This window comes from Nesoenas mayeri, assembly GCF_963082525.1.
Source record: "Nesoenas mayeri genome assembly, chromosome: 7".
Classification (NCBI taxonomy): Eukaryota; Metazoa; Chordata; class Aves; order Columbiformes; family Columbidae; genus Nesoenas; species Nesoenas mayeri.
Genome location: NC_137551.1, coordinates 6,429,282 through 6,455,547, shown reverse-complemented (window position 1 = coordinate 6,455,547; position 26,266 = coordinate 6,429,282). Strand labels below are relative to the sequence as shown.

Genomic DNA, 26,266 nt, shown 5'->3' with positions numbered 1-26,266 from the left:
TTTCCCATACAGGCCACTTCTAACCCTGTGAAATACTGTGTGACAGCGTAACACTGTTCAGAAAAACTATTTAATAATATTAAAACACAGAAGAGACCATTCTTAATGATCCCCTGTGTTTTCTTCCTCTTTCTGCTTTGATTGATGAAGCCAGAATACAGCTATTTAAACATGAAAAGTAACATGGGAAAGTAATGGAACAGCTTATCCTTGGTGCCATCTCAAGGCATATCAAGGATAAGAGGGTTATTAGGGGCAGTCAGCATGGCTTTACCAAGGGTAAGTCATGCTTGACCAACCTCATAGCCTTTTATGAGAATGTAACAAGGCTGACACGCCAGGAGGCTGTGCTGCCATCCAGCGAGACCTGGACAGGCGGGAGAGTTGGGCGGGCAATAACCTAATGAAATTTAACAAGGGAAAGTGTAGAGTCCTGCATCTGGGCAGGAACAACCCCAAGTTCCAGTATAGGTTGGGAACACTCTTGTTTTTAAGCTCACATGTCCTATTTTGTCAGCTCTATAAACTTTTGGAAAAATCCAAGAACTGAAAACTTGGCTGCAGGTTCAAAGGTGAACATTACACTACTGCAAAATAACTGTCACTAAATTGCTACTTCTGGTCTCCATTTTTAAAAAGCATATGGCTTAACACCGAGGAATTTTTGCTTCAGAATGTAGTCCTATATAGCAAAGTGCTGCCCCATCATCCTAATCATGACACTTGAAAATGAGAAGTCCTGAAATAGTAGTGAAAAAATGCTGATATTAATAGTTACTGAACATTATGTTACCTGTCAAAGAGGCTTCATAATTTGGAACTACATCTTAAAATAGTATGGGAGAGGAGAGGGAAGAGGCAGAAGTCAAGTGGGAACAGAAAAGACAGTATGTCAGGTGAGGAGCTGTATGTGTAGTCTGAGAGGTGGAAGAGCAGCTGAAAGCCTGACTACAAGTTCTTAAATTAGAAGTGTGACAAAACTAATCGTAGCAGCAACAGAACCTGGAAAGCAAAGCATCAAAGGGGTATGTTTGTCCATCTCTGACTCGATGTGTATGTATATGCATTGAATATTTGTACGTGCAACAACCGAATACAGAAGTGGCTGGTATGTTAGTAACACAGAGATGAAAATCTAAGAATTGTGAGATCTTCCCATACCGGCACTTGTGCACACAGATGCCCTTTCCATTCACCTGTAAATCCAGAAGATCAAATCTGTGCAAAGCCGTTTGGACTTCTCTTGCCAACCCTGACAAAATGAGTTAATGAAAACATGCAATTCCTGCTCTGTTGAGACTAGCTGCAGGAGGTGTATGAAAAACAAAAACATATAGTTAGAGAAATATATATTTGCATATATACATAACAGCTATAATTTTGTCATTGTGATCTGAAAATTAAAAGCACTTTGCAGTGCTTATTGTTACTAAATTACTTTATAAGTGGATTTTACACTAGATTAAAAAACAAAACAAAACAAAACAAAAAAACAACAAACACCACAACAAAACAAACCAAAAAAAAACACCACACAAAAAAACACCACCACAAAAAAGAAAAGAATGCCAAAAGCCTGTAGTGATAAAAACAGTGGTCAGACAGGAATACACCCTCCTGCAGCTGGTCTCAACTGGGTATAAACTGGTCACATTGATGATGCATTTTGCCAAAGATTGCAAGAGAAGCTCTGAAGTCCAAGGGTGTCCATTTGTGAGCACAAGTATGGAAGGAGCTCACAATTCTGAGATTTTCACCTCTGTAAGTGCATGTAAACACAGAAACACTTCTGTGTTGGGTAACAGTTTATTAAAAATAGATATGAAATAGTAAAAAAAAAAGCAGTGGTTTGTACAGTATAGCTCACCTGAATAAATTTGATGATGCCATTACTGAGCAGATGCCATCCATGAAGCTCCGTCACTCCCATTTTGTTTAGTTACAGAAGAAACAATTTGCAGAGGTAGAAACTGGTTCCCCCAGTTAGCCATTTCACAGCCACTTCTCCCTGTGCCACCAGAAATCTCTCCCCAGATCTCCCTCTGATCCATTTCTCACATCCATATGCAAACATTGTTGGTGTATGTGAGAGAATACCACAACATCACCAGTGAGTTCTGGTATCTGAAGCAGGCATCAAATATTTGTTTCTCACCTCTTTTTCCTCTCATTATCTCTCAGATGTTTCTCCATCTCTTTCTGCTTCTAAATTCAGCTTTTGAAAGGACACTGATTTTCAGTTGCTAAGAAGGTCAGCAGATCTTATCAGTCATGGGCTCTAATTTGGATGTCTATTATTTTTAATCACTATGTTACATATCTGTAGTTACTGTTTTGTTGATTACAGGAAAAGTTTCTGATATTTGCCTCACCAAGCTCCCTTCTCCCATTTTCCCTGTCATGAACAGAAACTATCTAGAGACTTTAATAGCTCTAACATAAGACACCATCCAACAGCCTCACAGACTCTGTATTCCAATCATTTTTTAAATCCCAGCCTTTCCGTAAGTTGAAACTATTATCAACAAAACCCATTAAAATAGTGTGCACGCATGTTAATAAACGGACAGCTTCCTTACAGTCTGACCTGAATTATGCAACAACATGGACAAAGCAAAAGGTGTCAAATTTTGTGCTGTACAAACAGGCCAGACACACTATGATACTTCTGTGGGCACTGAGAGCCTCTCTGCAGAGGTACTGGAGGTTGTCTCCTGTGAGAGCCCAAAGAGCAAACACAGAGGTATTTGGCCACGTGGAGTATGTTTGCAACACAGCAGCACTGTAGCTCCAGAATGGCAAATTCTAAAAGCACAGAGGTGAGTTCCAGCCCTGGCAGAAAGTCAGTGTTATCTCTAAGGGCTCCCACTGCAGAGTGGCCCAGCTGCTTCCCACTCTTGTGGACCATGTGTTGTATTTTTAACAGGAGTTATAACATGGTCTAGAAAAAGCAAGTCTTAACAGCCTGGAAGCAGAAAAAAGCCATTGGAGGGTTACTAATTAAACAAAATATGAATGTAAGCAGTACAGTGCAAACAGATAGCAATGCCACTTAAATAAGTCAATATTTTCTTAAAAATCCTCTTGCTATGCTGTAACCTTTAAAAAATGAAAGAAGCACTCCCTTTGTTCTTCAAAGTGTCCCTTTTCACTTCTCCAATGAGAGAAAGCAATTGAATTGTTCTGAAAATCTTTTGTCACATCTGTTTTCTATTAACTTATTTTCTTTAAAAGAATCCAGCAATATATATCTCGAGACTATTTCCTTTCTGTTCTGGAACATGCCTTGTAGCAAGGCCTATTATAGCAACTAAAACTCAGTGAATACCAAAAGGCAGAGGTTAAAACTCCAACAGCAAATTTGAATGTGGTGCTTTAAGAACACTATGCTATCATTTTTTCAGGGTATTTATTCCTTGTTTAATCATGTCATAAAAAAAAAAAAAAAAAAAAAAAACCACTAAACCAAACCAAAACCTAATGGCAGCCCCCACCTTTTGAAAATTTACAGCAGTGCACAGACATTCATCAACAGTGTTAAAACTGAGTTGTTGGGAACTTGGCACAGGGTAATGCTCTTGTGGGAAATTCTCTCTCAGAAACAGGACACTTGGTCTCTCTCTGGACTCTACTGCAAGTATCTGCACAACAGCACCTTCAGCTGCATTGTGGGAGACTTCCCAAACCATTCTTCTGCTGCAGTTTTTTCATTCAGCTGGCCTGCAGTTCCACAACCACTCCAGCCTGTGCATCACCAATCCATCGCTATTCATTAACCAAACTACACACACCCTCACGACTTTACAAAGTACAACATACAAAGGACTGTTTGAAGTCACCATTTCTGCACCTGCATCAGCAGTTCCTACTGGCTATTTACAAGTATCTTCTGGGTAGACTACCATCAGTCTTGCAGCAGGAACTACCTGGGGAGTCTGGATGGGCCAGATTCTCCATCACAGCTGTTGATCAACACAACAGGGGCTGCCTGAGGAAACCTGAACGTCACTCTGAAGTCCCATCTTGAGAGCTCCTGCCCCACTTGGTTACATCCGTCTTGGTGAAGGTGGCTACAAGTTCAGTCCATCACCCTGTCTGCACGCAGTCCACTGTTCCAAGTCCATCCACTGTCTCCTGGACGCAAATAACCACACAAGGAATGCCTGGTCCACAGATGCAATTAAATCAGTATCAAATTGTCACGTTTTTCTAACTTTTGAAGTCACTTCCACAGTTTTAGAACAGACACCGTTTTTGAACACAAACTACTGGAAGAGACCATTAGAAAACCATTAGGAACTCTGGAAGATGCATAACTAAACGCTTAAATTCAAAAGGGCCAAGCTAAAGGCTGAAGGTGCCAACTACCCTCTGGAAACAGAGTTATGGTGAAGCTTTTATTAATAATTACATCTTCAGAAACCCGAAGTAAAATACATGGTACACTTTACTTATTTCCTGGGGGAACTAAAAACCAAAAATGGATGGCAGCAAAGAGGATGTAGTCACTGTAAAGAACCATCTTCTAACGGATTTTTAGATTTTTAAACTTAAAAGCAACTGAAAGTGATGGTAAATTCATTATAAAAAAATAAACATAAAAAATCCCAAACTTGGAGTTCAGAAAGTTATTTTTTTATTAATTATAGTAGTACAAAAAGATTGTCATGAACTAGTCAAAGAATGAGACCTCTGATTCAGTAATATGAGATAACTGCCAGCTGTATTACATACCTAAATAGCTGTAATTATGTATTTATGTGTACTATATGATCAATTTGTCATTCTCGAGCTTACCCTTCTGATATGTTTTTTTCCCAACCCAAGTGAACACAGTGCCATTAATCAGATGACAGTAGAAACTGCAAAGAAAGGTGGATTCATTATTTCAATTTGCTCTCACATATGTCACAGTTCACATCATTACACACCATGTATATTTTGTGGCAAGACAATCAGATAACTTTGGAGTAATTGCCTCTACATGAAGACCACCTTGCACATGAAGACAGTGCATCAAGATTTCAATACCAGCCAAACAAACCAGAAGGTCTGGGAAATGTGTCTCTCACACGCACAATGACTGGCTTTCTTAGTAGGTTTCTAGCTTTCATCACACCTCCCCAATTAACACAGCACACAGTACAGTTTAGGACTGTATAAATCTAACTACTCCTACATTTATCCAGTCCTAAGTTAACATTTGGCCCTTTGAAGGAGGCCATGATACTGATGTGGACCCTAGTGAAAACGAGTTTGACATGCCTGATCTAAAGATAGAACCAGAACCCAGCTGTGCAGTCTGTGTAGGTGTGAACACAACTGCTGAGAGGTCTTTTAACACAATTAAGCTAAGAGCTGTATCAATGACATACAGTTTTAATTCTGAACCCTTCTTATCTCAAATTTTCTCTCACTTCTCTTTACTATAGTAATCAAAAAACCTCATCCAGATCTCAACATTCACAAGACTCACCACAATCTATGCTGCTCAGATGATTTTAAGTTTGGCTCAAGGCTGCCTAGTGGACATGTCTTCAAGCCTCAATCTCTAATCATGAAAAAAGAAAATTGGGAGAACTGGAAAAACTGATGAATACCATGGGCTAGAAAGGAGGCCACGGTACTGTCTGCTCTGTCTTCTTGCAGTATTTTACTTAGTGCAGTTAGCTTCTGCAAATCTCTTTTTCACCTTCCCTCTAACTTTTTTCAGATTCTTTAAGCTGATTCACAGCACAATCATTTTCACAGTATCACAGTATGTTTGGGATTGGAAGGGACCTCAAAAGATCATCCAGTCCAATCCCCCTGCTGGAGCAGGAACACCTAGGTGAGGTCGCACAGGAACATGTCCAGGCGGGTTTTGAATGTCTTCAGAGAAGGAGACTCCACAACCTCCCTGGGCAGCCTGTTCCAGGCTCTGTCACCCTTACTGAGAAGAAGTTTTTTCTCAAATTTAAGTGGAACCTCTTGTGTTCCAGCTTGATCCCATTACCCGTTGTCCTATCATTGTTTGCCACTGAGAAGAGCCTGGCTCTGTCCTCGTGGCACTCACCCTTTATATATTTATAAACATTAATAAGGTCACCCCTCAGTCTCCTCCAAACTAAAGAGACCCAGCTCCATGAGTCTTTCTTCATAAGGGAGGTGCTCCACTCCCTTAATCATCTTGGTTGCCTTACACTGGACCCTCTCCAGCAGTTCCCTGTCCTTCTTGAACTGAGGGGCCCAGAACTGGACACAATATTCCAGATGGGGTCTCACCAGGGCAGAGTAGAGGGGAAGGAGGACCTCTCTTGATCTACTAACCACCCCCCTTCTAATATACCCGAGGATGCCATTGGCCTTCCTGGCCACAAGGGCACAGTGCTGGCTCATGGTCATCCTGTTGTCCACTAGGACCCCCAGGTCCCTTTCCCCTACACTGCTCTCTAATATGTAATTTCCCAACCTATACTGGAACCTGGGGTTGTTCCTGCCCAGATGCAGGACTCTACACTTTCCCTTGTTAAATTTCATTAGGTTATTCCCCGCCCAACTCTAGAGTTTGTCCAGGTCTCGCTGGATGGCAGCACAGCCTTCTGGCGTGTCAGCCACTCCTCCCAGCTTAGTGTCATCAGCAAACTTGCTGATAGTACACTCTATTCCCTCGTCTAAATCGTTAATGAATATATTGAATAATATTGGCCCCAGTACTGACCCCTGTGGCACTCCACTAGATACTGGCCTCCAACTAGACTCCGCACCATTGACTACCACTCTCTGGCTTCTCTCCTTAAGCCAGTTTGTAACCTACCTCACTACTCTATTGTCTAGACCACACCTCCTCAACTTAGCTGTGAGGATGCTGTGGGAGACTGTGTCAAAGGCTTTACTGAAGTCAAGGTAGACCACATCCACCGCTCTGCCATCATCCATCCACCTTGTTACATTCTCATAAAAGGCTATGAGGTTGGTCAAGCATGACTTACCCTTGGTAAAGCCATGCTGACTGCCCCTAATAACCCTCTTATCCTTGATGTGCCTTAAGATGGCTGTTCCATTACTTTCCTCCTTCTTCTCAATGCTTCCTACTGTAATATTCTTTATTGAAGTGTTTATCATTCCACTGAAATGTTGATTCAAAAATTAATCTTTCAGAATGCCTCTTACTACATCATCTTGCTAATCACCAGCCATGCCATTTTCAGAGTTTACATGTGCTATCCTACTTCTGGTGTTAAAATGTGCTATTAATAATCACGTTTTTCAACACTTCCGCCCACAAGCTGTCATTAATAGCTTTTAAAGCTACTCAAAAGAATAAGGCCTCTCAGGGACACAATTATAATTTTAAATACCCAGTATTTCACAACAAAGGAATCAGGCTTCTGAAAAATCCCTACAAATTAATATCAAAGTTTGACTGAAAAACTCACCTGGGGTATCAGTAACCTGCTAACATTTTTGCTCAAAAAGATGTATTTGACTGATGCTATTTACAAGTACTGCAAAATTAACTGAAATTTCAGACTGCTCATCTAGTGTTTTGCAAATAAAATATTCACAATGACTAAAGATTTCACAAATATGATAAATGGATGTTAAGCTGAATGAAGTTTAGGACACAGAACATGGGAACAAAAAGATTTTTGGAGTTGGGGAGTCAGTTTTCTGGTAGTTAAACTACTATACCTTATCATTGTATTTATCAAGTTTTCAGGTTTCATCTTCAGAAAACTACAGCAATTTTTGCCTGATTGTGACATCTGACATTTAGAAAAGGGAGCCATGAAGTTCTACATTCCACATGTCATGCATTATAAATTCAACAGCAACTGGAATTACAGAGGCTATTGAGCCTTGAGAGGCACCAAATCAGGATTATCAGAACCAAACCAATGCAACAAAACTATAATGATAGGCTGTTGGTTGGTAATGGAAGACAATAAAATTCACCTTTCAAAAATAGTTCATTCAAACAGCAGAGTCATATTTTAGAATTTATCAGAAAATTGTCATCACAGATTAGAAAAAACACAAACAACCATAACCAAACCCCACACTTTCAGCATTGCAAAATGAAACAATTGGCATGATATACAATGTAATTAAAACATTTTGTAGTAAAAAGTAAGAACTTACTCATAAAAAATTTACATTTTATGTTACATATGCACCTAGCACATCTGCTATGCCATTGGGACAGAAGTTTATTAATATGGATATCTAATCATATTGCTAGATTGCTAATGCCTCAGTAATCCATCTTCTAAACACCACACAAGTTTCTGATTATATCTTGAACCAATTATCAAAACATTTCCAAAGAGTTCCTTCTTTACCTCCATCACCTCTGAAAAGCACCATTAGCTTGCAGTATTGTTTCAACAATAATGTACAATTCTATCACAGCAATACTTAAAACATGTTGTGTTTATAAAATATATGTTCTATGAGAGACTTGAAGATATTTCCTCTAATATGATAACTAGTATGAAAATCACCTAAAATTAGCAGAAATCTGGTCTGATATGAGAGATCTCTTGAAATATTATCTTCTATGGTGAGGCTGGTGACCATGGAAGAGGTGACTCAGCTGGACACCACTCCTTTCAGGAATATATAGATCCCGAATACTACTTTCTCAGGCATTAGCTCACCCTAAAAATGTGTATGCCTTGCAACCTGTTTTTTCCACTCAGTTTGGTTCTTATGTCCAGAGGAAACATGTAAACTTCCCAAAATCAAATGACTGATTTTCACACTTCTTTTTCTTGTCCCAGTAGCAAATCTCATGTCTTCCTGCCAGAATATGACAGATCATGCACGTATCTGAAATGCTGGCATTTAAAGAGAGTTGATTAGTTAATCAATTAGACAATTCACTTAATTGTTAAAATATTTGGTTACAGCTGAACATCAGTGTTTTAAGACTCTTCAAACTGTGGAAATAATAACGGCTTATTAAATGAAAGATCATAATATCCTTTATTAATATCCCAGCTGTTAGCTGATGTCCACTACACATTTGTCCACCTTTACTGTGGAGTTATTCTCTTACCAACTCTTAATTTCTAAGCCCTTATGAAGCTACAGACAAAGCTTACATTATTACAAGTAAGTTCAGAGAAAATGAACAAGGTGGCCTTGTTGGGCTTGAATTTTTGAATTCCCTTGACTTTTCTCATACTACTTTAGTCCTGTTTATTTTCTACTAGACACTGTCTAGCTCACTGACAGGTTGCTGTTTCATGTGGCACTGCCACAGAATTGGACTGAAAGGCAACAGAAGCTCTTGAAAGTCTTGCCTTGGACACCAAATACAATCAGAATCCCTCAGATCCAGCTCTCCAGAGCTAATACGTGTCATCTATTTGTTGCATTTCAAGAGCTGGGGGTTTAGGGCTTCTTTGTGTGTTGGGTTTTTAAGTAAAAACAGTAAATATGTTTTTTACTTTTACTTCCTCCATACTACAAAATGCTTAATAGGCATGACGGGAAGCAGCCATTTCAGTCCTAGGTAGTCTTCAGGGCTGCACTACTTACTTGACCCTTACTGAAAGAGTACCTGGCTCTAAAATGCTGTGCAAACTAATTTCAGATATTTTAGAATAAAAATAAATACTTTGTATAATTAAAATATCAGTTTTAGCAACAGACTGTATTGTATTTTCTTTGCACTTTATCAGTTTGATACTTGCCTTGTTCATGCTTTGAAAAAAAAGTAAATAAACAATTTCTCATTTATGCAGTTGACGACTCAGAGTTCTGAACAGCTCTACAGCACCAAAGGAAAAAGGTCATGGTGTTCCCATCCTACCAAATCTCCCACACTTTTCATGGTGGGCTCTCCTAATCTCTGTTAACTACTTATGTGCACACAATGTTACATGAACAGCGTGAGAATGAAATCCTTGTACTGTCACCCTCAAGCATTCAAATCTCATGAGTCAGGCTTGAAAATATCACAAAACTGGAATAAATACCATGAGACCTGAAGTAATAAATCTGAGGTTCTTTGTATTTACTTGCTCTTTACCAAGCTTCAGGGGTCACATTCTCAGGGTTTGTTCAACAGCCATAAAACTTACTTTAAAAATGCTGGAAATAAGTTTCACCCACAGTAAAACATCCTGAGTGCCAAGACATGAAGTAATATACAGAAAAGATTTCTAATAATTTTGTGAGTTGTCAACACTGACCATATGAATCTAAGAAAAGAGCAGTTAGAACATGAAAGGTCTTACTCCCTGGTTCTGCTCTCATTAAACATCAGTAAGAAAGGTTTCTCACAGCCCCATGGTGGTGAGAGGTAAGTGGCAGTATGAGAAGAGGACATGGTCACTGGCCAGAATTCAACGCTGATGGAGGGGAGGAAAGGCAAGCAAAGATGTGGGAAAAATTAACATGGATGCTGTTTGCTAGAACGTATACCCTGGTTATGTCTGGTTGTAGTGCTGTACAAAGCTGCTTAGCTCATTTTACTTCTTTCTTTTTCCAATCTTAAAAATAAGGAATTTGCTACTGACTGGCAACAGAGAGCATTCATCACTCCTGCTGCAGAATGCAGGGGGTGAGGAAGGGATTTCCTTCCCCGCAGAGATACAAGAACTCACCTGCTGAAACGCTTGGCTGCAGAGACTGCAAACTAGAGCCAGAATTTGGGTCTTACATAGATCATTCCTTACTGTTTCAAACTGCCTAGTGCAACCTCAGCAAGACAGGCCACTCACGGTTGTATTAATTATGTACTTCAAAGGATTTCTTAACAACCAAGAAGGACAGAAACTTTTCTTAAGGCACACACAGTTTTTGCAGAAAATTATATTCAACACAATTAACACAAATCAATAGGGCAAGTTACTTGCCACTGGCAAGTGTCACTGTCACTTTGCCATGTCAAGATGAAAGCATTGGAAAAGATGTTTGGCACAGGCTCTGTGGTGAATGAGACTTTTAAATTATATCACAGTAGCTGAAGTTTCCTATGACTGAAAGGAAGAAGTATCCTCTGACAGTGTTTCAGCTGAATACAGCATGCCCAGAAAAGAACATGGTACACCTGAATAACACCACCACTTTGTCTATTTTTTGATCAGAATGAAACCATACTTTATTCTAAGGCCAAACACTGTAGCTGCAGCTTGTTTCCTCAGCCTACAGGACTTATATTTGAAGAGAAATTCTGGAATAAATTACTGCCTTGGCAAGCAATGCAGTACAGACAGCACTGAAATTCACTGAAATCCTGACAAAATCGTGACGGTTTTTGCTCTGAGGCTTGTGTTCTGTCCCAGGCCATGAGAACTTCTCTTTCTATATTAATAACCCCGCTTCACTGATGTGAAAAGCTGCTTTTCTCACAGTTAAGCATTAGACAGTCGTGTTTACTTATATATTTATCTTTACATTTATAATGGTGTTCTCACTGCATAAGCAGAGTTATGGGGCTGTAAAGCTTTTTAGTGTGGCTTGTCTTAGGATTGGTTGGAAAGATAACTCTCCTGAATGTTGCTGAAGTGCTAGAAATATTCACTCAGTCAAATCCTGCATAGCCTGACACTGAAAAGGAAACACAAGACGTAGGCTCCACACTGCAGCAAAGATGTAAAGAAGAATGGCACTGTGACTGAGAAACTTAGTGGGGACTTCCCTCTATGGTATTGCCATGATAATTCTTCCTTCCACCCACCTTCTGTTTGCTTTGCCTATTATCAGAAGCCAAGGTGAGACCTTATCTGAGTGGCTCTCACTTGGGAAGGAGCGAGGAGGTGATGTGCATCCCCAATCCCAAAAACGGGCTGTTCTTTAAACAGCAGCCAGACGCCCCATGAGGTCCACTGAGGGAGCTGTTTGATGATGGCGGGGCGTCAGGACCTGACATATTGTAGACAAGAACTGCTCTTTGGAAAGAATTTGGTGGACTACTCTGGAAGTGTCCTTTGAGGAAAAACCCAAACAAATCCCAGTCAGTTAAAAAAGGTGTGATAAAAGGTAAGATTCTCCATGTAACTCATTGATTCTCTTGTTAATCTAGATTGAACTGCAAGTCCCAAAAGCAAAATTATAGCTTATGTAAAGGAAAGCTGCAAGAAACCTACATGGGAAGACAGAACACTCTTGAGACACAAGCTGCAGTGATTAATCTGAATATGACCAAAGCATTTATAGCTAAGTATCTACAAATGCAAAAAACAAGTTTTAGGCATAAAAGGAAAATTAGATGAAATTCTGAGCAAATGCTTGCAACACCCCTTCCAACAGCAGCAGTTTCTTTGGCAGCATCTTTTTCCTGCCATATCCTGTGTTACCCACACCATGACAGCAAACCCCTGGGTGTAGCATAGCACCGAGCTCTCACAGTTGCTAGGAAAAAATGTCCAGCATCTGGTGCCTGCAGCTCACGCCTTCCTGTGTAAGCACTGAAAACTCTTTAAAGAAATCACTGTTAGAATATTCATGTTATCTATCCTCATCTGCTACGTCTGACTGGCCCACTTGAAAAGCAATATAGACAGAGACCAGACAGCATTAATGAAGACATTCAAGAGAGAGAAATGGAATCGTGTATATTCCAGTACAGAAAGCTTGAAGTGCTAAATGAACTGGGAACTGCGATCTGTTCATAACTATTTAGCCAAAAAAATGTTATTTAAGAGCAGAGCATTACAATATGTCTAGCAATTACCACAGGCCCATACATACAGAAGAGGCTTCTCAGCCATTACTCACTGAATATTGTGCTCTGCATAGATGGTTCAGCCAACAGGAAAAGGATGTTTAAAACAACGAACAAAACCCTGAAAATAAACCACTGCCTAATGCTAAGTATAAATCAAAAGTGTTAGTGGAAGTGGCCAAGTATTTTCTTAATTCTCATCCTAGCTTATGCAGTTTATCTTCAGGTCTAGGGAAAGGGCCAGACCCACCACAGAACAGCAAGAGCACTAGTGATCAAGTCATCCAGGTGGAAGTGGGAAGGTGACCTGAATGCTGAAATGCAGAAACTACATTCCTCTGTTTCCTCTCTCCTGACACAATGCTAACCAGAAGCACACTGTCTCCAGAATACCACCCATTCCTGGGGGTAGGCATGTGGGACCCAGTGTGCTCACAACCCTCCTCACCTCCTCCTTTACAGCTCTGGCTGTATTTTCTTTATTTTGCTTCTCAGTATGTTGACACGTGGCCTTTCCATAAATCTAAGATTACCTCAGTGACAATGTCAGCTACTTCTTGTAGGGCAATAATAGAGGTGCATATGCAGGGATGATCTCCATGGTCTATGAAACAAGTATGACTACAGCAGATAGCTTTCAACAATAGCTTTTCAATAAAAAGCTTACTCTGAAATAAAGATACACTGCTGAACTCTGAGACTCCTTCCATTAACTGTCAATCGCTCAGGGTACACTGAACAGTGTCACTCCTCCCCTCTGCCACCACAGAGCACACAAAACTAGTGGAATTGTTTGATCCATTACTTGCTGACAATAAGGACAGCTCTCACATGACCTTAACAGTTCAGGATTGAGACAAATACGGGAAAATACTGTGAAATAAAATATTATGTTTGTAATCTATGATACAGATCCCCCTACGTTTCTACCTTTTGTCATCTTCTACCAGCTCAGATAACAATCTTTCACTAAAGAAATCACGTTACCACTGCTGTTAGGAATATGCTGCATTAAGACTATATTTGCATGACGTGGATATTCCCAAATATCTACATCATGGTTACTCACATTAGGGTCATACACCCCCCATATCTGCGGGTACTGACCTCCAAGTGGTCAACTAGCTGTGTTCACTCTACCAATCATCGTTGAAGCAGCAGTAGCTCCCCAGGGCACACGGTCTATGGCAGAGAGAAGGGCACCTGCTCTGCTTGTCCTTCACCTGGGTGGATGAAACAAGACCTGGTGCAGGGAGGCAGCACCGTGCTCTGAGTGTGAACATGCCTCGCTGCAGGAATGGCAACTGGTGGCCATGATGAGGGAAACACCATCTTTATAATGAGAAAGCTGAAACGTGCTCTCAGCTGGTGCCAGAGCAGCGCGGAGTTTGGGCCAGACGCTTGGTACGGGCAGACGTCTTTCTGCCCTACAGTATTGTGGAGAGTTTTGGGCCGTATGCTGTGAACAAGCCAGGGCTTGTTGTGGCTGTGGTGCACTAGGACCACGTGGAAGTAAGCAGAAGCTGGTCTGCCCTCGACCCAGGCTGCAGGAGGGCGCCGTCGTCGTCGCTGCGCATGTGGACAGTGCCCTGCAGCTAATCACCATCATGGGATGGGAAGAATGACTGCATGTGTAACCAATCGTAGCCTGTGCTTGCCGCATGGCCTTTTGGGTATAGAGTATATAAGGGTTGGAAAAACGTGGTTTCGGGGACATTGATATTCAGTGTTGTTAAGAGTTCATTAAAGGGTATTGATGGTAAATTCATATTGAATTAGATTCTTTACTCTCGCGGCCCGCCCGTCGTGCTCAAAGGGGTCCTGCCGGCAATTTTGCATTCTCCACGTCGTCTCACGACACAGTATTATGCCTCAAAGTTGTCAAGAATGCAGCAGGATGGAGAGGCAACACTATTTGCTAACCTTTATGAGCAGTAGTACTGTATCAGATCCAAGGCACACTAAGAGAAGCTGAATGCCACTATCAGTGCCATTTTAAGGAGAAAGACAGAGCCTTTATCTCCAAGGGTCCCAAAACAGCAGCCACCAAAGCCAGTGAACAACAACACCACCAACAACAAAAGTGTGTTAAAAATGCTGCATAGTGTTGAAGAAAAAGGTGTGAAAACCATTGGAAGACTGTGTGAATCCTAAAAGGTCCTGGTTTAATTAAAAAAGGTTGAAGCACAAAACAGAGCCGTTCAGCGCTGTTTCTCTTGTTCACCATGCTCCCAAGGTGAGCATTCATGAATAGTTTTACTCAGAACTATGCATATTCAAAAAAGAAAACTGAACTAAAAGGATACTAGATAAAATGAATCATACACAAAACATAGTGATATCGCTTGTAGCCCTGCAGCTTCTGGGAACAATTACATTTTATTAGATGGCAACTCCATCCTAGCTTGACTCCTGGCCATAAAAAAACCAAAGGTTCAACTGAAATAATTTCCTGTGGACTGATCACTCACAACAGAAGTACGTCACACATTTGGTAGGGTGAACAGGGGGAGGAAAAACAATACAGGTGAACTGATTTTATGAACATGAAGGCCTTATGTCTCTGAAATACCCATGGCTTCATCTGCACAGCGGAGGGTGACTACAGCAAGTGCTATGGTGCTGTCAAACAATGGGTCTGTAACCCAGCTTAGGGAAGAGGGGAAAATAATAGTACAATAATATTTTAGGAACAACTGAAGTCATATACTGAAAATTCTAACCATACTTCCTCTCCCCACTCTATAGTGTACTTCTGATATACCAAATGACCAAAGCCAGGCACACAATCTGGAGAGCCTGTAGCTGATGTGGATATGGCTGGGTACTCCCATAAAACCTGCTTTTTAGGGTGTGCTGTGCCTTCAGCTCATCTATATGTTAAAGGATATGGGATATGTTCAGAACACAAAGGGCCAAAGCCTAATTTTTCTCCAATGCTTATGACTTACTGTATATGTAAAGTACCTGATTCTTAGAATATTACAAAATCACTTTGCTTTGGACAATATGACTTACAGCCTCAAGATTTTTTCATGTTTTACATTCTGACAGAGAAACCTTGAAACACTAAGTTGATGGAGTTTCTTCTAAGATGCCAGAGAAGTCCCTGAAGAGAAGCTTTCCTCAGTGCCATTTCTCCAGAATGCCAACTTGCCTCTTCACTAAGATCAGTGCAGCAGACCAAAAAATGACACCCCCTCTACTACATTAATCTTATCCTGGTAACCACAAGCAAACCTTTGAAGAGTATCTTCAAATGGTGATAACCAGCACTGCATAGCATAGAGCATCCCTTTGCTTTATCAAATAACATCCCACTGATCTGTTTCCTTTCTATTTCACTATCTGCAATTACTATTTGACTTCTTTTAAAAGTTACTACTCATTTTTATGTACCCACATTGGGTACTATCTGTATTGTGAAGTTCGTAAACTCCACCTTGATAATTAAACTCCAGTCTTCTATTTCACAAACATCAGCCAGGTTAACAGTGCAGTAACTGTCATAAATCCATTTTTTTCATCCTTGGAGAATATATAGTCAAGAGAAATGTGAGTGTACATCATATTCTGAATGTGACTAATCTCTTGTAGAAGGAAAACTTTCAGCTGAATCAGCATTAAATTAATGAAAAAAAAAAAGTAACTGATATTTCATGTCAAGTGCCTGGTCATAATTAATTCACTTATGTGCCTACACTTCCAATGGAGGGGCTGCTAACTGCATTTCCAGTCTTTTTTTCTTGGAAACCCTCCAAAGGTTTAAGCTTCTAATTTTTGCTAATTAATTCAGGAGGAGCCTGAACATATGGTGTTACAGCAAAAAATATACAGCATGTACAAAATATAGCAAATAAATTCCACAAAAATATGCCCACATTTTAAAAAGGAAAAAAGCTGGGAGAGGCACTTTGCCTTTTTAATGACTGCTTCGTTATTTCTCCAGGAGACATTGCCGGGTACTCTTACCCAACAACAGCTTGAGCAAAATAAGCAGAAAAACAAGTCTTGGATCAAGCCATTAAAGTTCAAAAGGCAGGCTCAATGGCGTGCCGACTAGAGAAAGCTACAAAAACTGTCACTTCCCTGAACATCATCATAAGAACAACAAATTGTAATAGGTCACTGATCATGATCTCATATCCCGTTTGGACACTGTCTTCTTGGCTTCCCTTTCTGGGTAGGCCTGAGCCATCAGAATGGCCTGAGAAAAGGGATTTAGGAGAAGCAGCTCTGGTCTGGTCCACCTGTCACAGGCCTTAACGGTCCTGAGCAGTCTCAGCTGAGGCCTTCTCCCATAGCCTCTGCTCACTGGCCCACGAACTCTATTTAAGCTCTGGCCTGCACCCCCCACCATGCCCTCACCAAAATCACAGGTATACCTATCTGCTGCCCTGTTTCTAGCCCTGCTCTCTGGATGGACTTTAGACATACCTTGCCTGTAGCTTGTCTCTTGGACGGACCCCTCGTGCACATGCTGGAGTCGGATTTTGGCTCCCTCTCCTTTTGCTCCTGGATGGACCATACAGCTGCTTCACTGCTTACCTTGTCTGGGACTGCTGAGGGATATTGTTATCAGCACCCTGGGCTCCTTGGCACAGCCAGACACTGTGAGGTGGCACTGCATCTGCCTTTAGCCTGGGCCTAACGCTGCTCACACAGGTACAGTTTTCCCGTGGTCTGTCAAGCCCAAAGGAGACTGCCCTGCCACAGGCTTCCCAGCTGCCTATGAAACCAGCCGGGAAGCTGGTAAATTTCTGCCTGAACCGTTCTTGCTTTATGCTCCTTATGTCTTTGCTGACAGGAGCTAGTATTTGGGAGTCCTGAACTCACTTTGTTTTCTGAGTAGCACAGTCCCCAGAGATGAAAGGTAAAACACAGCTCTTTCAGGCACAAAAGATATTATACAATCCTGTTTTAATGACAAGTTGCATCTGCTGTAATGTATGTTGTGACTTTGTGGTTTATTTGCTTCTAGTCCTAGATGGATTTATACCAATGGGCAGATAGATCAGTTTATCTGCCTTATTAAGGATTTGCCATATTGAAGTATGTCCCTATTTTATTAAGTTCTCTTTGGCTGTGTACCTGAGCTATGAATGTTAGCTCCTCATTAACCTCCTTGCCCAACCAACAAACACCTCTTTATCCCTTCAACTTTTACCTCAGCTTTTACACTAAGGCTTATAGTACTGGTATCAAGAAGTACTAGGTACCCTGAAACAAGTCTTACAGACTGTAAGATTGCTAAAAATGCAAGGAATTCATTGAAACCTTGCAGAGGAATAGCGGAAAAATAGGGAAGTAGCAACAATGGTTACTTATCTGATTTCTTGAGGACCCACTGTTTTCAAGAAAATACTAGTTACACTTAAAGATACTGAGACAGAGAGGTCTAAAAGTATCTTCGTGTTCCTATCAGTACATTGTTTTGTCTTATGTATAGAAGTTTTTTTAGCTATATATGAGGTATAGCTAACATGTCAGTACAAATAAACGATTTATACAGAAGCAGTAGAATTAAGAGGCTCACTGTTTAAGATGGAAAACATTTTCTTGGTTTTAAATTTGTAAAATTCTTTTAGCATGTGGAGCATGTAATCGTTCTAATCAGAGGAATTAATCTGCATAGCTTCCATGACTACAAGGCATCCTACAGCATGAAAGAAATCGTTCAGAAATGGCTTTGTACAGTCCAGCAGTAAGTCAACTAAAAACATCACAAAGGATAGCCATCATCAGAGTTTTTAAGTTAGAGTTCTATGCAAATTTTAACCAGGTGACTACTAGAATTCTCTTTGTAAGACAACGTGTCTGGGCTTCGCCTGTACATACAAAAGTTAGAAGTTATTTTCTGTTCCAGCTGGCAAGTTACTCTGTTTCCAATCAATTTTTTTTTTTTTTTTTAAGAATTTCCTGTCTACATGAAAAGGCTTCCCTTTTGAGCCCTGCTACTTGTATCAATACCTGGTTTTCTTTCAGGAAAAGTTTTTGAAGTTGGTTTGCAAGCATTGGCAATATAGAAGTTGAAATTAAGAAGGTCAAATGTCAAGCTAAAATAACATTTTGCCACTTTTCTTTCAAAAGTCTACATGTAACCATTAAGCTTGATAATAAAAAATGCATTATGTTCACTTTCAGTTTTGATCCAAAGAGATGAAAGTTCCACAAAGAAAGTGTCTTCAAAAAAACAGTAGTTAAATAAAAGACTAAAATGTGAATGCCTCACTCTTCCAAGGAAAGAGGCATTTAGAAAAGCATTTAAATAATTATGGATGCTTAGAGTGTAGAAAGACATGAACAATGTTGTTATACTGCTGAGAGAAGGAAAAAATAGTAACAGAACATCTTTCTGTCCTGATCATTTGCTGAAGAGCTTGTGTTTTCCCAGTATGACTGCTCTCTCAGTGAACAATTTCAGGCATTTAGAAATAGAGGAGAAAACATCAGCTCACACAGATCCAACAAGTGATTCAGCAGTAGAACAGTTCCTGCAAATTTTCTGACATGAGCTCAATCCAATCCTTTCCATTAAAACCTCACTCCGGACTCATAACTTCACTCACAGGCGTAACTTCACTCAACTTGCAGGCAAATCAAATATCTAAATACTTTGAGTAATACTCTGAATAACAGAGCAAACCTCTAGTTTTCTGTTGTTGAAACATTTATGTTTTGGTTCTAAGACTTCCACAAGGTGATTATCACTTTGAAATATATGGATGCATAAAAACTAATATATTTGAATGTCTTATTTTTAAAATAAATTTTGCTATCAGAGGATGAATATTTAGCAATTACGTTTTAGAATTATATTGAGGCTATAGTGTAGTGACTGCTATTTCTGAATAAATATTTGCTGGTACATTTCTTAAGGAATCAGCTGAAACTATTTTTACTATAAAAATAGTAAAAGAGCATTCACATGAACTATCATATTTATGTAAATATCATTAATAAAGACACTGTAGTATGATGCATGAAATTCAGACTCAGTCAAAATCTTTTGAGATGGGCAGGAGCACAGATACAGGATTTTTGCCTTCAAAATCTACTTATTTCTGAAAGCTGAATTTGTATACATTTTACAAGCTCTGTGACATTCAGAGAGAAAGAGCAATATCAGCTGATTCTGTTTTACATGATACCATTTAACTTGACACATCTCAACAATTCCTTACAAATTTGAGAGACTATGTTTCTACTTGAGGGTTACAACTGCCTGAGGCTACTACATGTACTTCTGGCAGGACAGTCAGTATCCTGCAAGTACTGCAAAATCTTAAATAACACACTACTCTAGCTAATGCAATTCTGCCGCTCATTTTAACAGTAAAATTCATCTGCTTAATCTACTATGTTGTAACAAGTAAATCCTAGTGGTTCTGTTTATCAAAGCATGTATGGTAAAACACACGAAAATATGCACACACAACTAAATTGTACCTGCTTCAGAAATAAATGTCTTGAATAACATCTTTATATAATTAACTCTGGTAGAAGTTGCTTTTACAATAGAACTCTAAGGAGGGTTCACTACTGTGCCCAAAAATAATTTTGTCCAAAAGGACTCTGTCCTTTCTGATGACTCAGCTAGAACACATTGCTATTGACAAAAATTTTAAAACCTTCAATCTTTGGGTGTTTTTTTTGATGAAGTAATTAATTTTAAAGTTGTTTTTTCTCATATGTATCTTATGATGCATGGGGTTTTTTTGTACCTTATGATGCAAACACTGGACTTTCAAAAGCGTCCCCGACTGTTTAATGAAACAATGCTAACCTATGAATTCTCTGAGTGATGAGACAAGAGAAAGGGAAACTTTTTCTATGTATCTGAAGTTGAACTGTAGATGTAATGGCACTTACGCAGTTCAGAGATTTAGTACTAAAGGTACCATTATCTTTTGTAGCAGTGACAGACTGGGATGGTGACCAGGGAGGGGACTGAGGAGGAGCTGGATGGAACAGAGATAAATCTGAGGGATTGGAGGGGCCAGAAAAAGGCAAGGATGTCAGTGGATTCTGGGGTGCAGTAGAAAGGCTCTGTAGTATTTCAGAAGCATTTGAAAACTGAAGGGAAACTAGCAGGATCATGGATAACTCTAAGGTGGAAAAAGACACCAGAAAAGGTAAAACAAATAGCTATTTATGGTGATGAGCTTCATCGATCAACTTGGACAGGAACAGAATCCCTCTTCTCTCCTCTTCCATCATTACCTTTCTGTCTCATGGTCTCTTAAAATCCCAGTAACTACAGAACTGCCATCATGATTTCCCATCTTCCTTTTAGATCTCCCTCCTCTTCTTTCCCAAGCAAAGACAAGAAGACCAGGGTGAGCAGATGAAGTAAGGCTGAAGACTTTGGCTTGTATCAGAGGAGGCAGCTGCACGTGGTCTTAACCAAGAGTACTACAGAAAGAAAATTCTCTAAGCTGCAGTCTTTGGAAGTACTAGAGATGGATGCACTATCATATTTAGGCATACTATAAGGATAAAGGGACAGATTTTGGGGGATGACTTTCTAGATTATTTTTCCAAGTCTTGTTAACTTGTTTTGCTATTTTTACTATTTTTCTAATATTAACTCTGATATTGATGCCATTTTAGAAACAAGTGTCGAGAGCAGATATGAGGCATATTCCAAACAGTTAATTAAGAGTTGCACTTTTTTTTAAAAACTGTTCATATGGTGCCATCTGGAATGTCAACAAACCTACAAAATAGGTAGGAGTAAAAGCCCAGTGATTCTCGTTTACTGTTTGTATCACAGAAAACTGAAAAGGATTGCCATAGAGCCTTCAACCAGGCACTGCACGCCATCAGGGCATGCTGTGAAACCGCCCGGCAGAACTCAGTTACCAGAGCTGGCCTCTCCCTGGTGTATCTTTAAAATCACCTCAAGCACGGCAGCAAGCTCTGCCTTGTATGTCCAAATCTCATCTGAGAAGCTGGTGGTATCTTTCCTATCAGCAAAGTGCTGTGAAAAACATGGTGTGAAGCCATCCTGCAGTTCTCTATTATTATGAAGGAACTTTCCTTGGCAGGCAAGACTCAAAGGCTGCCCACTAAAACTTTCTGTTAAACCATTGCTACTTTCTCAATAGGAATTAAAAATTGCACTGTTCTGATCCTACACACTACTGGAAATAGACAGACATTCCTTTTTATCAGTAAAGGGGATTTGTGTCTCTTTATTGGCAAATACCCTCTTAATTATAAATCTGCTGTGGCAATGAAAAAAAAAAATCTTGCTCCATTTACATCCTCACTCCAGGATTTTTATTGTACATTTTTTGCCTATCAGCAGAGAAGTCATAGTATTTTCACCAGAATATGATTAAAACGGTTATAGCAGATGAGACAATTTATCTCTACAGAAGACATAGGAAAATGACTGAAGACTGACTTGTGATTTAATTTTATGGGACAAATGTTTTTAAAGCTCTAACTTCTTTGTAAACTTGAACATTTTCTATCAGTCAATATTCCTGCTTTTGTACCAGGAATTGAGGGAAAATGCAATAGAACAAGATACAAAGAAAATAAATTCAAATTATATAAGCATATATATATATATTTTTATGATTATACATACAAAAATCCCTATTTTTTCACCCTTCCATTCCTTTTATAGGTAATTCTGCGTGCTGTACATTCCAAAACACTGTCAGAGAATAGAGACTAGTGCATAACAGCATTGCTTCCTAAGAAGAATACATACACGTGTATCTCTCTAAGCCCAGACTGTCTTTGGGGTAATTTTGTTCATACTTTTTTCTGTTTAAAACCACAATTCATATCTGTATTTGAGATAAACATATAAATAAGCAGTTATTTCAAAAGCCCTGCAAGGTTTCTTAGCAATAATGTAATTTGACAATGGTTAGAAAGCTCAGGGGAAAAATGAGTGCATTTGGGACACTGAATCCATGATGTACCCAAGCTTGTTTATTAGCTACTTCTTCAGTTTCTGTAAAACACGGCTTTGAAAAATAGTAACTCTAAAAGTCAAAGTAGAACGTTGAATTAATTGCTTAAAAAAATCTGAACTAGCCCTAAGACAACTATGTATAATATATGCTGGTTGTTACCCTAATGTAGTGCTGCAGAGTCCCTAGCTCCATGAAACCATGTTTTCTTTAATGTCATTCTTGATTAAGTTCTCTTTTGTCTGGGGTGAACCAACTGCCTCACAGGCTTGGCATCTCCTCCCCACATAGATCCTACATCACAAATCCAAACAAGCCTCTTCTTACTCCTCTAAAAGTCTGCCTGTTCAGATGCCAGTTCTGTTCCAATCCTTCATTTAGATACCACCCATCAATATAATGAAACTATGTCACATATACTCAAGTCTAGCAAGTTAAATTCATTTCTCTATGTTTATACAGGAACTTTGTTCACTTAAAAATTCAATTTAAAGGAGAAAACTCATTCATTGTCAAGACAGAAGCCATTCCTTTAAAATAGTATATTCTCACACACAAGGACACATCTGTTGCTGCTTGAAAAGTGGAAGCTGAAAACCAGCTGAAAACCCTATTTTGAAACCAGTAGACAAAAGTTTTGGACTGAGTTTTCAAATCAGTAACAGTCCTTGTATTGCTATGGCATTTCAGGCATCAGACACCTGAGACTACAAAGGAACTTTGGTGCATCCAAGTGAGCATCACAACACTTAGATATACATCTTCAGCAACCAGCACATCACACACTCTGCACTGTGAGACAGTGGGAAACCCTGAAAATGAGAGCTCAGTAATTCAAAATGGGATCTACACAAAACAAAATGCTCATCCTGAAGTCATCTAAGATGACCATTAGGAAAAATCTATGGCCAAAGCAATCCTTTTATCTTGTCCTCACTGAGGCTGCAGCTACAGGCTGAAGACAGATGGAAAACATCAGCAGACCCACTGATACCGCATTCATTTCTCAGCTTTGCTTAATACCTTTGCTGTTGAAGCCTTGGCAATACAGGCACTATCTCACATTCTTTTGTTCTTCTTGTCTTTTAACTGTAGCTCTCATAGAGAAACTAAAACTACAGTCCAGTTCATTTTCAGCGAAGTAAAATTCAGGAAAGAAACCTCTACCAAACTGTCTCATTTCTAACAGCAACAACCTTCAGCGAACAGACAGTAAAACTGGCAGGAACTTCACATGTTATTCTTCTACAAGCAAAAAGTCCAAATGGAGTCCAAATGAGAACAGGAGGCCATGCTTTCAGCAGAGCAAATGCCTGCTACCTATTGTCTGCATCTCTGCCTGTCAGGGCCAAAGCTTACCACTGCAAATATGATGGTATTTGTATAGAATTTCTAACATTACAGCAATCAATAGAACCAGTTTTGCATAAACAGGCTTGATCATGTACATACCCCTGATTAGCAGCTGCTGTTAGCTGCCACATACTTCCAACAATAGATTTCTGTTGTTGCTCAACTGCTTTTCCATCTGCCAGGTATAAGTTTTCTATGACAATGATTAACAGGATGGTTCACGGCAGCAAGTTTCCTCAAGTTTTAGTACGCTTATGTCATGTAGCATATATGAAGTTGAAAGCAAGCTGGAAAAATACGTATTACTTAAAATTACAGTAGCCCAGCCTAGTGTCTATCTTCAGTAGGATAAAAATCACCTCCAATAAGGTTCTGCAGGTCCCTTCCATTAAGACTCAAAAAGAAAATAAAGCAGAGGCATCTGCCTCTATAATCAAATGAGGAAGCTAAACCATAATAAGCTACTTCACATGGTTACTCTTCACACCAATATTAACTCTCACTGAACAACCACTGATTATCACTAGCCTTCACTGAAATCACCCTGGAGTAGTTTTGTTAATGATCTGAGGCATATACATCAATACCTTATGCCAGCACTATTCCCATTCCCTTCTGTCTGAATAATGAGTTATTCTGATATCAACACTGATTTGGTTTTAGTTGAATATGTTGCATAAATGTTCAGGACAATACACACATGCTAACACACTAAGATGCCAAGATGACCTTGAAAAACTAAAACTTTGGAAAGCACTCACTAAGATTAAATAAAAATGAATGCAAGATAATACATTTGAAAGAAAACAGAAATTGACTTACATAACAAGTGACTCAAATACAGAAATTTACTGTTTGCCTGAGTAGCTTCTGATGTAACAAATAAAAAATGCCAGAATATTTTACTTCTTCCATGTCCAAGAACTTGGAAGTACAGACTGGAGACACCAACCCCTAAGGTGAGCTGGTGCCTGCTGTGGCTTCTGCACTATTCATCCCCAGGTGTTCCCAGAGAAGGAAGCAAGGAAGCCAGCTGTGCTCCTCAGCACTTAACTGCCACCTTTCATACAACAACAAGAGGAAGGGAAGAGTTTAACTATTGTTTAGACAGATACAAGCCTTCATTTTACAAGACCTTGCCTGGCATCATTAAAGAAACAACAAAACTTGAAAACATACTACTGACAGATGTATTCAAAACCAGCTTTCTGAAGATGTAAGGTAAAAAGTTATGTAAGATACAAAAGTATCTTGTAAGATACTTGTATGTATAGTACTACAGGGCGACCTTGGCCTCTGTTACAAACAGTCCTAGAAACTCAACAAGAACCTTTGTAGGATGGTCATACCCCCCAAGAAACTACAAGCATCAAACATATCATACAGGAGTATATACTTCCTATCTCAAGTTATAGTTTAAACATCTATGAAGTAAAATGAATAACATATTTCCTAAAATTTGGAAGAGAATCATCAAAATCCATCTTCCAATAACATAGTTGCCTACCATATTCTGAAGGAAAGACTAGGATTTCCATTCTACCCAATAGATTTTGATTTGACTTTCAGGTAAGTTATTTTACCTGAGTCATTTCAGAGTTCTCTGTGGAACCTTTGGATATCAGCAACACTGGACAAGAGCTGCTCTTAGGGTCAAAACTACAAATTATGGTGTATTCAACTGAGAGGCACAGATGCAAAGCTAAGACAATACACTGGCCTTGTTAATCTTGATTAATCTAAAGCTAATAATTTAAAGAATTCTGGTAAGGGAGGTGACTTTAATTGTAAAGACTGAATTTATGGCACAATATGTTCTATTTCAAATGTCTCAATACAAATCATATGCTCTTAAAAAGAACAAAAGGCCTGCAGAGTTCAACATGCAGGTCTTTAAACTTCTCTCACATGAAGGTGAATTTGGAAAGTGTGAACCTGATAAAATGCAACAAGTCCCTTCCTCAGAATGGGCCTATGCCAGATCCCAGGTTTGTCAGCTGGTTCAACTCTATGCAACTCTGTTAATTTACACACTTGAAGAATTTCTCCAAGAGGCTTAGATTTTTCTTCATATCTTGCATGAAAGGACTTATTTTATGAAACATTAAGTATCTTCCAAGAGTGGTTGTGTTTTAAGGCTTCAACTACCTATCAGCAACCAGACTGGGCTGGGTGGGTGGGGGAATCACCAGCACCTCCCTTTGGTACAATTAATTTGATGAAATTTACTGAACATTTATTCAGTTCTGATGAAAGCAATAGCAAGCAACGTGATATAAAATATGCACAAGTCTGAATGTGTATTGCCAGGCATATG

At 39.5% G+C, this 26,266-nt stretch overlaps 1 protein-coding gene across 1 annotated transcript in view; it reads right to left on the bottom strand.

Moving 5' to 3' along the window:
* CTNNA3 (catenin alpha 3) overlaps positions 1-26,266 on the bottom strand; it is a gene marked incomplete at both ends in the record, with an annotated part of 466,214 nt that overhangs the window by 20,908 nt on the left and 419,040 nt on the right. The window lies entirely within an intron of this gene.